At 40.4% G+C, this 12,545-nt stretch overlaps 1 protein-coding gene across 1 annotated transcript in view; it reads left to right on the forward strand.

The window, feature by feature from the left end:
• Positions 1-920: 920 nt before the first annotated feature.
• The window catches only part of AKAP6 (A-kinase anchoring protein 6), a 441,039-nt gene continuing 429,414 nt past the window's right edge, over positions 921-12,545 (forward strand). Inside the window, exon 1 of the mRNA XM_065906586.1 lies at positions 921-1,010. The gene's annotated coding sequence lies outside the window, so the exon portion shown is untranslated. The remainder of the gene's footprint in view (positions 1,011-12,545) is intronic.

The raw sequence follows: 12,545 nt of genomic DNA on the forward strand, positions 1-12,545 counted from the left end.
ATTAGCCTAGGAGCCAGGGTGGTGTGTGCATAATTAGTTGGGGGACATTTCCTAACTGATGGGTTAGGAAAGGCCTCTGAGAGGAAGGACTTTAAATGGGACCATAAAGCAATTGGACCGGAGATTAGGTGCAAGAGAGAGGGAGAGCTGGGGGAGGAAAGGGAATGTACCAGGCAAAACAAAGAACATATGCAAAGGCCTAGAGGTGAGAAGCAACTGAATGTAACACCATCTGGCTGAAGATGAGACTATAAAGAAGAGAAGGCAGAGATGAAGTAGGAGATACAGGAAGTGTCCACACTGTGGGTTCCTTAAAAGCTAATTATTCAACACATGCTTGAACACTCTTCTGGGCCCTAGAGTCATGCCAGTTAAGAAAACAGACCAAGAAAAAAATCCCTTTCCTCATAGTACATAGAGTTTAGTGGAATTAAGTTAAAAAACCTTATCAAAGAATTTGGATTTTACTCTAAGAGCAGGTGGAACCCACTGAAAGGGTTAAATGGAAGAGTAATATGGTTAGAATTATGCTGTTTTAAAGTTAGGCATATGATTTCACCCACTGGAAGTACTTTTGACAATGAAAGTAATTATGAATAATTGTGATAGAACAATAGAACTTTGGCTGGTTCTGAAGATAGGCAAAAACAAGAAAGATAGGTACCCTTTTAAAATATGAGCAAAAGACAAGAAAGAAGCAAGACTGAAGGCAGAGATTGGCCATTGCAGGGCCCAGGGGAAAGATAGCCAGGCCTGGTACCGGGATGTTCAGTGAGGGGAAGGAAGTGGATGGATTTGAGAAGCACTTAGAGGGAGAGACCTGTTGTCCAAGACAGGCAAAGGACAAGAAATGCAGAGTGGCACCAAAAGCCTTCTTCCAGACTGATTAGGACTCAGAAACCAGTAACCGTTCGCTAAGTTCATTGGATTTGTCACTGGTTTCCTGCTTTCCTGTTACCTTCTCTACGTCTTGACCGACTAAGTCAGAGCTCTTGATGGAACCTATACAGGTATGTATACCCATCTATTATGTTTTTCTGAATTGTTTGTTCAGTAAAACAAATGTTTAAAAACAAATAATTAAGGGATGATTAGCCTCATAAGACTTGTTCATAATGGCCTCTTGATCCCGAGATTGCTGCTTCCTTTCAAGTGTTGGCTTACAGGCAGTGTACCAAGTTAATCAGGATTCTCCAAAGAAGTGTATGCGTGTGCGTGCACACACACACACACACGTGTGTGTATCCATATATATATGGACATTTCTTATAGGAATTGGCTCACACAGTTACAGAAACTGACAAGTCCCATGATCTGGTGTGTCTACAAGCAAGAGAATTAGCAAAGCTGGTGGTGTGACTCAGTCCAGATCCCATGGCTTGAGAACTGGGGAATCAGTGGTGTAAGTGGCAGTTTCTGTCCCAGTGTCCTAGAAACAGGAATGCTGATGTCCGAGTGCAGGAGAAGATGAATGTCCCAGCTCAAGCAGAAAGAGCAAATTCATCTTCCCTCTACCTTTCTGTTCTATTCAGTCCCTTAACAGATTGGATGGTGTCCACCCATACTGGTAAGGACAATCTTTTTTACTAGGTCTACTGATTCAAATACTAATATCTTCCAGACACACTCTCACAGATATACCTGGCAAAAATGTTTTATTAGTTATCTAAGCATTTCTTAGCCAGTCAAGTTGACACATAAAATTAACCACCACATGCACAATACACATGTAAGGTTAAATGCTTTTCCAGGAGAACAATCCATTTTAAGTGCTGAGTTTTTCCTTTTAGTGGTTGACTTGTTCCAAATAGAAACAGCAGTTCTCTTCTTAGTAGTTCTCAGTCTTTTTCTTTAAGTGTGTAAGTTTCCTTTAAATCACAACTCCCTAGAGCAGCTTAACATCAGGCCATTATATGACCATTATTTCTGAACCAGTCTGTTTTGTTCCACTTTGACCACAGAGTGTGTGATGTATGGAGTTTCAGGACAGGGTCAAAAGTTCTGAAATACCGTTAGCCATCAGGAGAGGACCTAGTAAAAGACTGAAGAACTGCAGGACGAATCAGCACAAACCAGAAATTGCTGTTAGAGAAGCAGCTTGATTCTTACCCTCAGAGGAGAAGCATCTTTTTCGTGCAGAAGGAGGGGACTTTCTTGGTCTCTGACCACCCTAACTTTGTGACTTATAAAGACAGTATTATTGATCTAACGGTGATGTTCTAGGTTCTTAGGAAGAATACTTGTCAAAACTGTTGCTGAACATGCTAGATGTGCAGAAGGCTATTGAAATGCTTAATTACCAGAAGTGAACCCAAATAGTGACTGAGTTTGATTCCCTATGGACTAGAAATGCTGTTCCCGATGAATGACCGTTAGTAGAGTTTTCCAGTGTCTCTAATTGTACAGTTCTGAGACTTAGCCATAAATAACTTACTGATTGATTGAGGAGAAAACCAGAGGCCCTATTAGTGCTGGTGAAATGGAAGGTATCTGAAAAAAATCTTTTACTTTACTATTAAATGATGGGGAGAAAGGAGGATAGTCTCTTAAAGCTAAAGGATATTACTCTTATAAAGGCTCTCAAAATGTAAACAAACGAGTAAGTGGTTAAAGATCTGTTTGGGATTTGCATTTTCTAGGTTCACTGGCATGTAGAGACTGGGGCAGGTTTTAGTACTGGAGGGACCTGCTTTATTCTTTGTATGCTCCATTCCATGATTGCATCTCCTTTCCTTGTGCAAGAGGAAGAAGAGTGACTCATGATGACTCCTGGTTTTAATTTCAGTGAATTCCTGAAGGTTCAAACTGAGTCAACAGATCATCTCATTTAATTTCACTCTGGCTTATTTCTTTTGAGGGGAGATATTTGCTAGCTTAGTAATTTGAGAAGTAGATTATATATTAAACTGTGGCGAGAGAACTCCAGAAACATGAAAATTAACTAAGCCCTAGAAGTAAATGCTCACCTTGTTTTCTGTGACCTAAAAGATGTCCCTAAGCTAGACACATGAGCCACAATCACTGCCTCTCCTTCCCTCCTGTCAACACAGAGTTTATGGAGCACTGACTTTATCCCTGGCATTATTCTATGTCCTGGGGATATGGGATGCACCCTTCACCCCATGTTGTTGCCTCTCATCAAAAAGGAGACCAGCAAACAAATTGCCATACAGGAGGATGCACGTGGTCCTGAGGAGGCCGGCACGCTGAGAAAGTGGCTAACAGGCTGAAGTTGGGAGGCTTGTTATGCCATCAAAACTGTGAGCACTTTGTAAAAGCTGTTTGTTAAGTTAACATTTTTCTTTTGTTTTTGTTGGGTCCTTTGTGGGTTTCTCTTGACTGTAGAGGAGTTCTGAGTCACTGTTGAAGATTTTTGTGAAGAAATACATCATTTATTGCTAGGCCGAGGAGGAGGTATTTTAATTCAGTGAACCTTGGAGCAATGCAAATTTAGTGGATCAGAGACAGTGTTTGTAATCGGTATGAAGTACTAACCACCCAAATCAAATGCCATCACAATGAACCTGGAAAAAGTTGCTTTTTTTCCAACTGGAGTAAAACTTCTTTATAACAAATGTATTTGTTTAAAATCACATTTTTGTTTTTGGACACTGGAGACAAAGTAGAGGGAATGGCAACATTCAGCTTTTTGGAATCAAACATTTACTTGTTCAGTCGACAAGAATTTTCCTGAGCAAGTGGAAGGAGCAGTAAGAAATGCCCCAAACAAGATTTTGTGTAGTTCACAGGCTGTTTCTAATGAGAATACAGAATGATGAGAGGGAAGAGAAATGAGAGGTTAAAGTGTTATTGCTGATTGTTGCCTGTTAAGTTTTAGGGGAAGATAAAGAATGTTAGATGCAAGCTTTGGTAAAAATTCTGAGGGACTTTTCAGTGTTTCAGTGTCTGATGGTTCTATTTCTTTATAAAACAGAATTTCATTTTAAAACTTAAGAGATTTTTGTTGTTAGCACTTTTAGAAACAGACCAAACATCAGCTAGTCATAAGTGACTTTCTCCTCTCTTACATGTTGATGTAAAAAAGTCTTTATAGGAAGAAAAAATTCTTACTCCTTAATTATAGAAAATAGACTTGAAGTGTGTATAACCCATTTGGATTAAGATAGAACAGCTATACAGCCTGGTATCACAATTATCTGTGGTTAAAGATGAGGGGTGGTGAAAACAACTGTTACACGGAATAGAGGACATGGCGATTGCTTCTGAACGAGGTGAGAGGCTGAGCGATAGCAACTTACAACTCTGTGTAAGAAATAGCACACTTAATCTGGTGCACAATTTAACTCAGAGACATGTTTTGATGGCCTAGAATGTGTCCACACTATTTTGAGTATTGTGTATACAAGAATTGAGAGACATAGTCCATCAAGAAACTCCTAGTAAGTGGTCCAATGGTTAAAACTCTGTACTTCCAATGCAGGGGGTATGGGTTTGATCCCTGGTTGGGGAACTAAGATCCCACCTGCTATGTGGTGCAGCCAAAATAATTATTAGAAAAAGTTTTTAGTACAAGCAGGAAAACTAACAGTAACTTATTGATACAGCGATAGTTAATTTTGTTCAGGAGGCCATCTAAGAGGTGATGCTGCTGCTGAGAACAGTTTGCTAGGTAGACATTTGCTAGGTAGAGAAATAATGGAAAGAATCTTCTAGACAAAGAGAAAAGGATGGTAAAACCTTGGCCATAGAAGAGTCTACAAGGTATTAAGGCATTTGACTCATTTGGCTAGAGCATAGCGTCTGTACATGAGAGTTGAACTGTAAAGAAGGCAGAGCTCAGAAGAATTGATGCTTTTGAACTGAGATGCTGGAGAAGACATTTGAGAGTACCTTGGACAGCAAGGATTTCAAACCAGTCAATCTTAAAGGAAAGCAACCCTAAATATTCATTGGAAGGACTGCTGCTGAAGTTGAAACTCCAGTCCTTTGGTCAGCTGATATGAAGAGCTGACTCATTGGAAAAGACCCTAATGCTGGGAATTATTGAGGGCAGGAGAAGAAGGGGGCAACAGAATTTGAGATGACTGGATGGTATCACCAACTCAATGGACATGAGTCTGAGCAAGTTCCAGGAGATAGTGAAGAACAGGGAAGTCTGGCATGCTGCAGTCCTTGGGGTTGCAAAGAGTCAGAATTGACTTAGCAACTAAACAACAAAACAACAAAATAGGATATAAAATCAGGGGGAAGAATGGGAGCCAGACTGTGATGGGCCCACCTGAGATGTTTGGATACTTTCCTCTAGATGGCAGGGAGCCAGCATGATCCTCCACACACCAGCATTTTATTATGAACAGTTTCAAAACATATAGCAAAGCTGAAAGAATTCTACATGAACACTTGTACAACTATCATTCAGTTTGTGTTTTACTAAAAACATTTTATTATACTTGTTTAATCACCTGTCTATCCAACCATGCATCCCTTTGTAATCCATCAATCCATTTTGGTTTTTTTTTGCCTTTCAAAACAAATCACAGATCTTAGAACACTACTCTTTAAATATTTCAACATGAATATCATTAACTGGAATTTATTGTTTAAACCATTTAATGTAAAATTATAATCTTCATAGGTTTTAAATGAGAATAAGATAATCAGTTTTATATTTATGAAATATAATGTGAAGAACCTATTGAAATAAGGAAACAAATTAGAAACTTGCTTCAAAAATCTAAGTGAGAGATGCTAAGAATGTGATGAAAGTCTGCAGTAGAAATGGAGAAGTGATGTGAAGTGAAAGTCACTCAGTCGTGTCCAACTCTTTGCGACTCCACGGACTATATAGTTCATGGAATTCTCCAGGCCAGAGTATTGGAATGGGTTGCCTTTCCCTTCTCCAGAGGATCTTCCCAACCCAGGAATCGAACTGGGGTCTCCTGCATTGTAGGTGAATTCTTTACCAACTGAGCTATCAGGGAAACCCCAGGAATGGAGAGGTACCAGTTAATTCAAGAACCATCCCAGAAATGGAGTCAATGAATCAGTTGACAAGCTGAATGTAGGGAGGGGGGCAGTGGAGGGCAAAGGCAGGATGGTGGGAGTATAAAAAGGGAAGGGTGGATCCAAGGCTTTCTGTTCTGGGCAGCTGAATGTTTGATGATGTGAGATGCAATACAGAGGGGGAAAGGCGTTTGGAAGTAGAGCAAAAAATAAGGTGAAGCCATTTCTCAAGGAGAGCATTCAGAGTAAGCAGAGAATAGGGGCTAAGGTGACCACTCTGGGGAAAGCCAGTGTTTAAGGAACAAGAGGGAAATGCTGAACCAACATGGGAGGCACAGAGGAATAGTCAAAAGGCTCGAAATTTAAAATGCTCAGCTGGTCAATTTGAAGTGCTCAATGTCTTCTACACAAACCCACACTCTTCCAGAGCTTCCCTATCAAGCCTTTGATAGATAGACAGACAGACAAAGATTTATTATGTGTTTACTATGTTCTGGAGTTCATAAGTGATTTGTAAGTCAGGGACTCTTTGAATCCTTGTAGCAACCCTATTTTATAGATGAGGGAAAGAAGGGAACTTAGGGATAGAAATGTCAAGTAATTTGCTGAATGTTTTGCACTTAGTAAGTGGCAGAGCCAGTTTTGAACTAAAGTCATTCAGATTTGTCTTATTGTGATGGCCAAGGAAAGAGTGAGATTCCAGGAGAATATACTCAGAGGGGTCACAGTCCTCCATGATCTGAACCCTAACCTACATTTCCAACTGTGTCTTCTAATTACTTTTTACTTAACTTGAGACTGGTCAATTTGAAATGCTCCATGTCTTCTACACAAGCTCATACTCTTCCAGGGCTTCCCAAAGTGTTTTGTGGGCCACTAGTTTCATGAGATATTCTGTGAAAAATAGTATCCTGTGGTCAAACAAGTTTGAGAAATGCTGCCAGCTCAATTCTCTTGGAAACTTGTGATGTATGTTAGTCCATCAAAGGGGTATTGGGAAGTGCCACAGTAAAGCACCTATTCTGACTTTGTCTGTCAAATGTCTCCCAGATGTAGTTGAACTTATTTGACCCTGGGACCCATTCCTTTTTTACTTGTAGAAAATCTGTAAACTCCCCTCATAACTAGAATTCCGCAGCACTCCTAGTGAACCACGACTTGGCTTTTCCTCAGGTGATTTTAAGTGAGATACGTGGCATAGCTTTATCTGCCTCTCACTCTTCATGGCCATGGGACACATTCTCTCCTGAGCCATCATTATTGTGCCTTGCTTTCCTCCCAGTGCCCTGGTCTTACATGGGACCTGGCACAGTGCCTCTCTTATAGTCATTGTTTCATCTATTTGTGCTTAAGTAAAATGAATAGAATACAGAGGAAATTTGTACTTTTTCTTTTGAAATGAAACTCTGCTCTTAAAAGAACTTTTCTCGTTCAAAATGTGGATGCAAATTTAGACTCAAACTGGGCTTTTCTTTGAGAATAAGAAGAATGTATGTTTCCAGTTTTAATTTTCATTTGAACTGTTTACTCTTGGGGTCAGTTGAGGAATAAACTAAGAAAAGTAACATTTTGGTCACTTTGTTCTAACTGTTTAATGGGATATACCATGAGGTCTTGGAAACATCACTTTTCTTGAGCAGTATCTGGTCTTGTCATATCATTTAAAGCCAGATTTGGATTTCTTAGCTAAATCAGTGCATACTTATACCTTTGAACTTCTTACCAGTTTGTTGTAATCATTTCTCTTGCTCATTCTGACTTACTGTTGGCGGTGGTCCCACTGGTTTCATTATTTCATTTGTGAATCCTTAATCAAATGTGAGGTGGTTTCTGATCTTTCTCTCCTTTGAATTGTATAACACATTCAGCTATGCCCTCCTCTGTTTTTCCCATGGAGGGAGAGGAGAGCCTTCTGTGACTCCCTCTCACTCTCTTTCCTGCATCTTACAGCTCATGACTCCCAGAAGTGTGTGTGTTTGTCTATGAGAGAGAGAGAGAGAATGTGTGTGTGTACAGGGCAGGGGAGGGAGACAGGGCAGTCATGAACACAGGCAGTCTTGGAAGCATGGAGATCCCTAGAAAAGGCCTGAGCATTAAGGGAAAAATGACTGCTTTCCTCCTCCACATTAACTACACCTGCACGCAAGTTTTATTTATTCCTTAAGTGGATGTCCTACCTCTGGATCAGGACACCAGTGAGTTTAGAGGGCTCTGTAGGAGTTTTATTAGCTCACATGCTTGCTTACAAGCCCCTGATTAATCATAATTATTGTTTTAGGATGAGTCGGAGATTTTTTTATGGAGAAGACAAACCCTCCTTGAAAATATATTTTTATTTTCAGAGTCTCTTTAATGCCACAAAGAGTTAAGTGTTTTGAACTTTGCTTATGTCAATGTGGTTGGTGATGGTTCGTTAATAATCATCCTTCAGAGAAACAACAGGCCTGGTGGCCACTTACACAGAAATTTCTAAGGTTATTACAGTAAATTATTTGAAATTTAACAGAGGAAGAGAGACCTAAGAATCAGATCTGGCTATGTATAATAGAAGAACATTGTGCTATCAAGAATAAGTCTCATCATTTTCCATAGTGATGTTATGGTATGCAGTTAAAATGGCACTGTTTTACACGGTGTGACAAAATTGTATTGTCATGGCCACCATGTCATCAAGAGAGAAAATTAACATTTAGCCTTACTGTTAATAAGTAATACTGAAATGTTTAGAGCAATCATTAGAATTTTTTTAAGAATGAACAACTGTTATGATGTCATCAAAATGGAAAGTGTTACAAAGGGAAGAAAACCCTTTTGCCTGAATGCACAGCGGATACGGATGGTATTCATTAAGCATGAAACAATAAGAGGAACCAACTTTCCATCTCCATCCCTTCCCTTGTGAAATATCTTCTGTGTTTTCAGCGCTCCCTTTGAAGTCAGTATATGATCTTTGCTTTAATCCATTTTTAAAGCTTCCTTTGAAGTCAGTGGGAGCTCATGCCTGAAAGAGAGGAAAGTGTCTGAGGATTGGATGCCTGCTGGGTAAGAGGGACCAGCCTAATCATCACTGGAAAATAACATTTATTGATTGTCCTCATGCGCATGGTCTATTAGACTCCACACTAAAGTGACTTTTATACAGGTTTGATTCATTTCTAGTATTACGTAGAAGATGACCCAAACTGGTTACTTCTTTTTAGGGCAGGGATTTTTACTTCAAATGATTGGAGAAAAATGAGTATTTTAAATGGAAATAATTGTTTTATTTTGACACTCTCACAAACCCTGTCTCACCTAAGTGAATTTTCCAAATAGCTGAAACTCATAATTGTCTAATAGAGTAATTCTTTCAAGGACAGTGGAAGAGGGTAGGATTATTTTCTCCTGTATGGAATTACTTCAGACTGCTTGGCTTTAAAAAAAATTCTCATTAAACACTTTGGAGCAAAGTAAAAGTAATTTATTTCTCATTCTTCCTGCCTCTTCCTTTACTACTTCCACTTGTCCTCTGTAATACAGGTCGTGTGTTGTCTGTTTGTAGTCTGCTTTCTCAGTTTACACAGAGTTGCCTGAAGAAGGGGCCAGAGGTCTGAGGCATCTCTATACCTTCCCTACAGTGTGAAATATAAAGATGGTCCCTTATTTCATTTCCTTTTTCTCTCCCCTTGTCTTGTCCTGTTCTTCATTTTCTCTCTCTGCTCTCCTTGGACCATCTACTTCTTTTCCTTTTTGTTGTGGCCCACCCTCATGATGTCAGCCCCACCTGTGAACAGAGAGGGCCTCCATCAATATCTGCCCCCGTACTTTGGTTGCAGGCTCAAGCTCTGCATCTCTGGTTGGATCCTGACTTGGATTCCTCTTGGGGCCTCAAACTCAATACTTCAAAGCTGAGCTCAGCCGTTCTTGTCAAGATCTTCATTTTCAAGTTCTGCGAATGGTATCACCTTCCAGCTAGCCTCCACCTAGCCTGAAAATTTGTGAATTGCCCTTGACAATGAGGTCTCCTCCCTATCACACCACCTCTAGTCATTTAGCAAATCCTGTCATGTCTACCTTGGAAACTCAGGATCTGCTCCTTCTCCACTCCTCTCTGCCACTATTTCATCTAGTCCCTCATCCCACCTTGCAGGTGGCCACAAGTGCCTTCTCTCTGGTCACTTTCTCACACAAACTTGTCTTCACAAGGTTGTAACTTTCCTTCCTAAAATTTGATTCTGGTCATGTCATTCTCAAAATTAAGAGCACTCCCCGCCCCTTTGCCTCAGCTAAGCATGTAAAGTCTTTTGTACTCTGCCCTAACTCTCCAGCTTCTTTTCTATTTAGTAAGCCCATGGCTTCTGCCACTGAAAATGCTCCCTGATTGACTTGGCAAATGGCTGCATATCCTTCAAGACCAGTTGAGTGTCTTTTCTCCAAAGCCTTCTCCAGTGTCTTCAGGCAATCCTCTGCCCCTTTTTTGGGTTCCCACTCTCTTCTTTCAAGGAGACACTTTTGATGGTCTGTTTTTATGTGTCACCTATACCAGAATGAAAGCTCCTGGAGAGTACAATTTATAATTCGTTTCTTTCTCAATCCTCATCCCAGGGCCTACCTCAGACAAGATACAAACTAACAAATGTTTGATGAGCGAAGATTTTGAGAAGTCTTTTTCACTTACATGTAGGCTTGAAGTTGTATTCTGTTATTGAAGATGATGGTTTGGACATTAAAATAATAAAACATTTTAACAGATTCTCCCTTCAAGAGGCACATGTTAGAAAATATTTAAGATTTTTGTCTCTTTGAAGAGAATATAATGCCTATACACTGAGGCTAGTCTAGCAGAAGAACAGAAAGTTCCATCCATAGGGCTGTCCTTAAACCCTTGCATCATCTCCAGAATCATCTGCTGCTGGAGTCCTTGTTACATGAGGAAAGTAAGCCCCTGTCATTAAAACCACACTAATCAGGTACAGGGAACAGTCGTCTGCTTCAGAACTTTTACTCTCAAGATTTCTGAGAAGATTTCGGCTGAGAGCCTCTAATTAAAATTTTTTCTCGGTGTTTTCAGCAAGACCTATAAATTAAACATACAAATCCTCAAAGTCTTATTTTATTTCTTAAATCTTTATTGAATATATTACAATATCACTTCTATTTTATGTTTTGTTTTTTTGGCGGCGCAATATGTAGAATCTTAGCTCCCCAACCAGGAATAGAACCCACAGCCCCCTGCATTGGAAGGCAAAGTCTTAACCACTGGACCACCATGGAAATCCCAAAGTCTTATTTTAAAAAATGATAACATAGTAGGAGAAACATCCGGCCAAAGTACATAATTTATGGTAAAAGTGGGAAACCTTTTTTTTTTTTCCTTTTAAAGAAATGTAGAAAATATCAGTAAGATGCCCGTACATGGAGAAGCTTGGTTTTAATTTCAGTGAAGTTTCTGAACAATGGTAGAGACAGAAAATTGTCTGTTTAACTAATTTCAAAGTTGAATGAGAGCATCTGACTATTAAATAAGTTCATAAAATAAGTCAGTTTCAGCTTCATTGTTTGGGCAATTAAAGGAGAGGGAGTAAAGAAAGTGCTATCTGGAGGCAGAGAAGCGGGTGGGGTGGGGAGTCTGAGGCAGAGCACAGCTTGCCTTAAAGGAAAGGCTGGGAGGGCAGAGCGAGCCCACGAGAAGAGGAGGTTGTTCCCATGGTTCCCCCATAACCTTGTCTTCGAGGTCTCTGCTTTCATCAGCCCTGCTTCCTTTCTAACTTACCTCATCTGGCTGAAACCCTCCTCCAACGACATGTCTACCCAAGACACTGCAGGTCCTTTTCTCGCTTTCTTATCAGTCTGCCTCCCCAGCCTCTGCCTCCAGACCCTCACCTGCTTGGGGTCCAGGGTCCCACTTGCTGTGAGATATCATCTCCTCCCTCTCTTTCCCTAGAAACATGAAACTTCTACCTGCTTATCTGTAGCTCAGCAGAGTCCTAGCTTACTATTGATGTGTGATTTAACCCTCTGGGCCTCAGTAGGCTCATCTGTGGAAAGAACGTTAGTTAGTAACACATGCCTCTCAAGATTGTGAGTTAGTTGCCCAGCAGGTCCTCAACAAACATTCATTTCCCTTCCCTTCTCTGCTTTTTGCTGCTGTTCCCACTGCCTCACTTCCACCCTGCTGATATCAGTGCTCTTCCAGTCTTCTCAGCCTCTAAGCCATCTGCTGGAAATCTGCCTCTGGAATTCCGCCTGGAGTCCACGCCTGTGTCTGAGAGAAGGGTTTCAGAGGGAGGCTCTGCGTTGCAGACCTCTCTGCAGCAGCTGCAGAATCAGACATTGCAGGTTCAGCTCCTTGTCCCACCATGTGCTCCTGTGTGAGCTTCAGGTACGCTGCATATTCTCTTGGTGAGCTAGTTTCCTCATTTATAATTTGGGGATAATAATTATTTGTGCTTCTAGGGTCATAGAAAAGATTAGATGAAAAATGTTGAGTGTAATACCCAGCACATTGTAAATGCTCAGTAAATGTTACAGGTAACCTCAAATTAGAAAATTGATTGAGTACTTTGTGACCAGGGTTTCCCTGGTAGCTTAGTTGGTAAAGA

This window comes from Muntiacus reevesi, chromosome 15 (genome assembly GCF_963930625.1).
Source record: "Muntiacus reevesi chromosome 15, mMunRee1.1, whole genome shotgun sequence".
In the NCBI taxonomy this organism is placed as follows: Eukaryota; Metazoa; Chordata; class Mammalia; order Artiodactyla; family Cervidae; genus Muntiacus; species Muntiacus reevesi.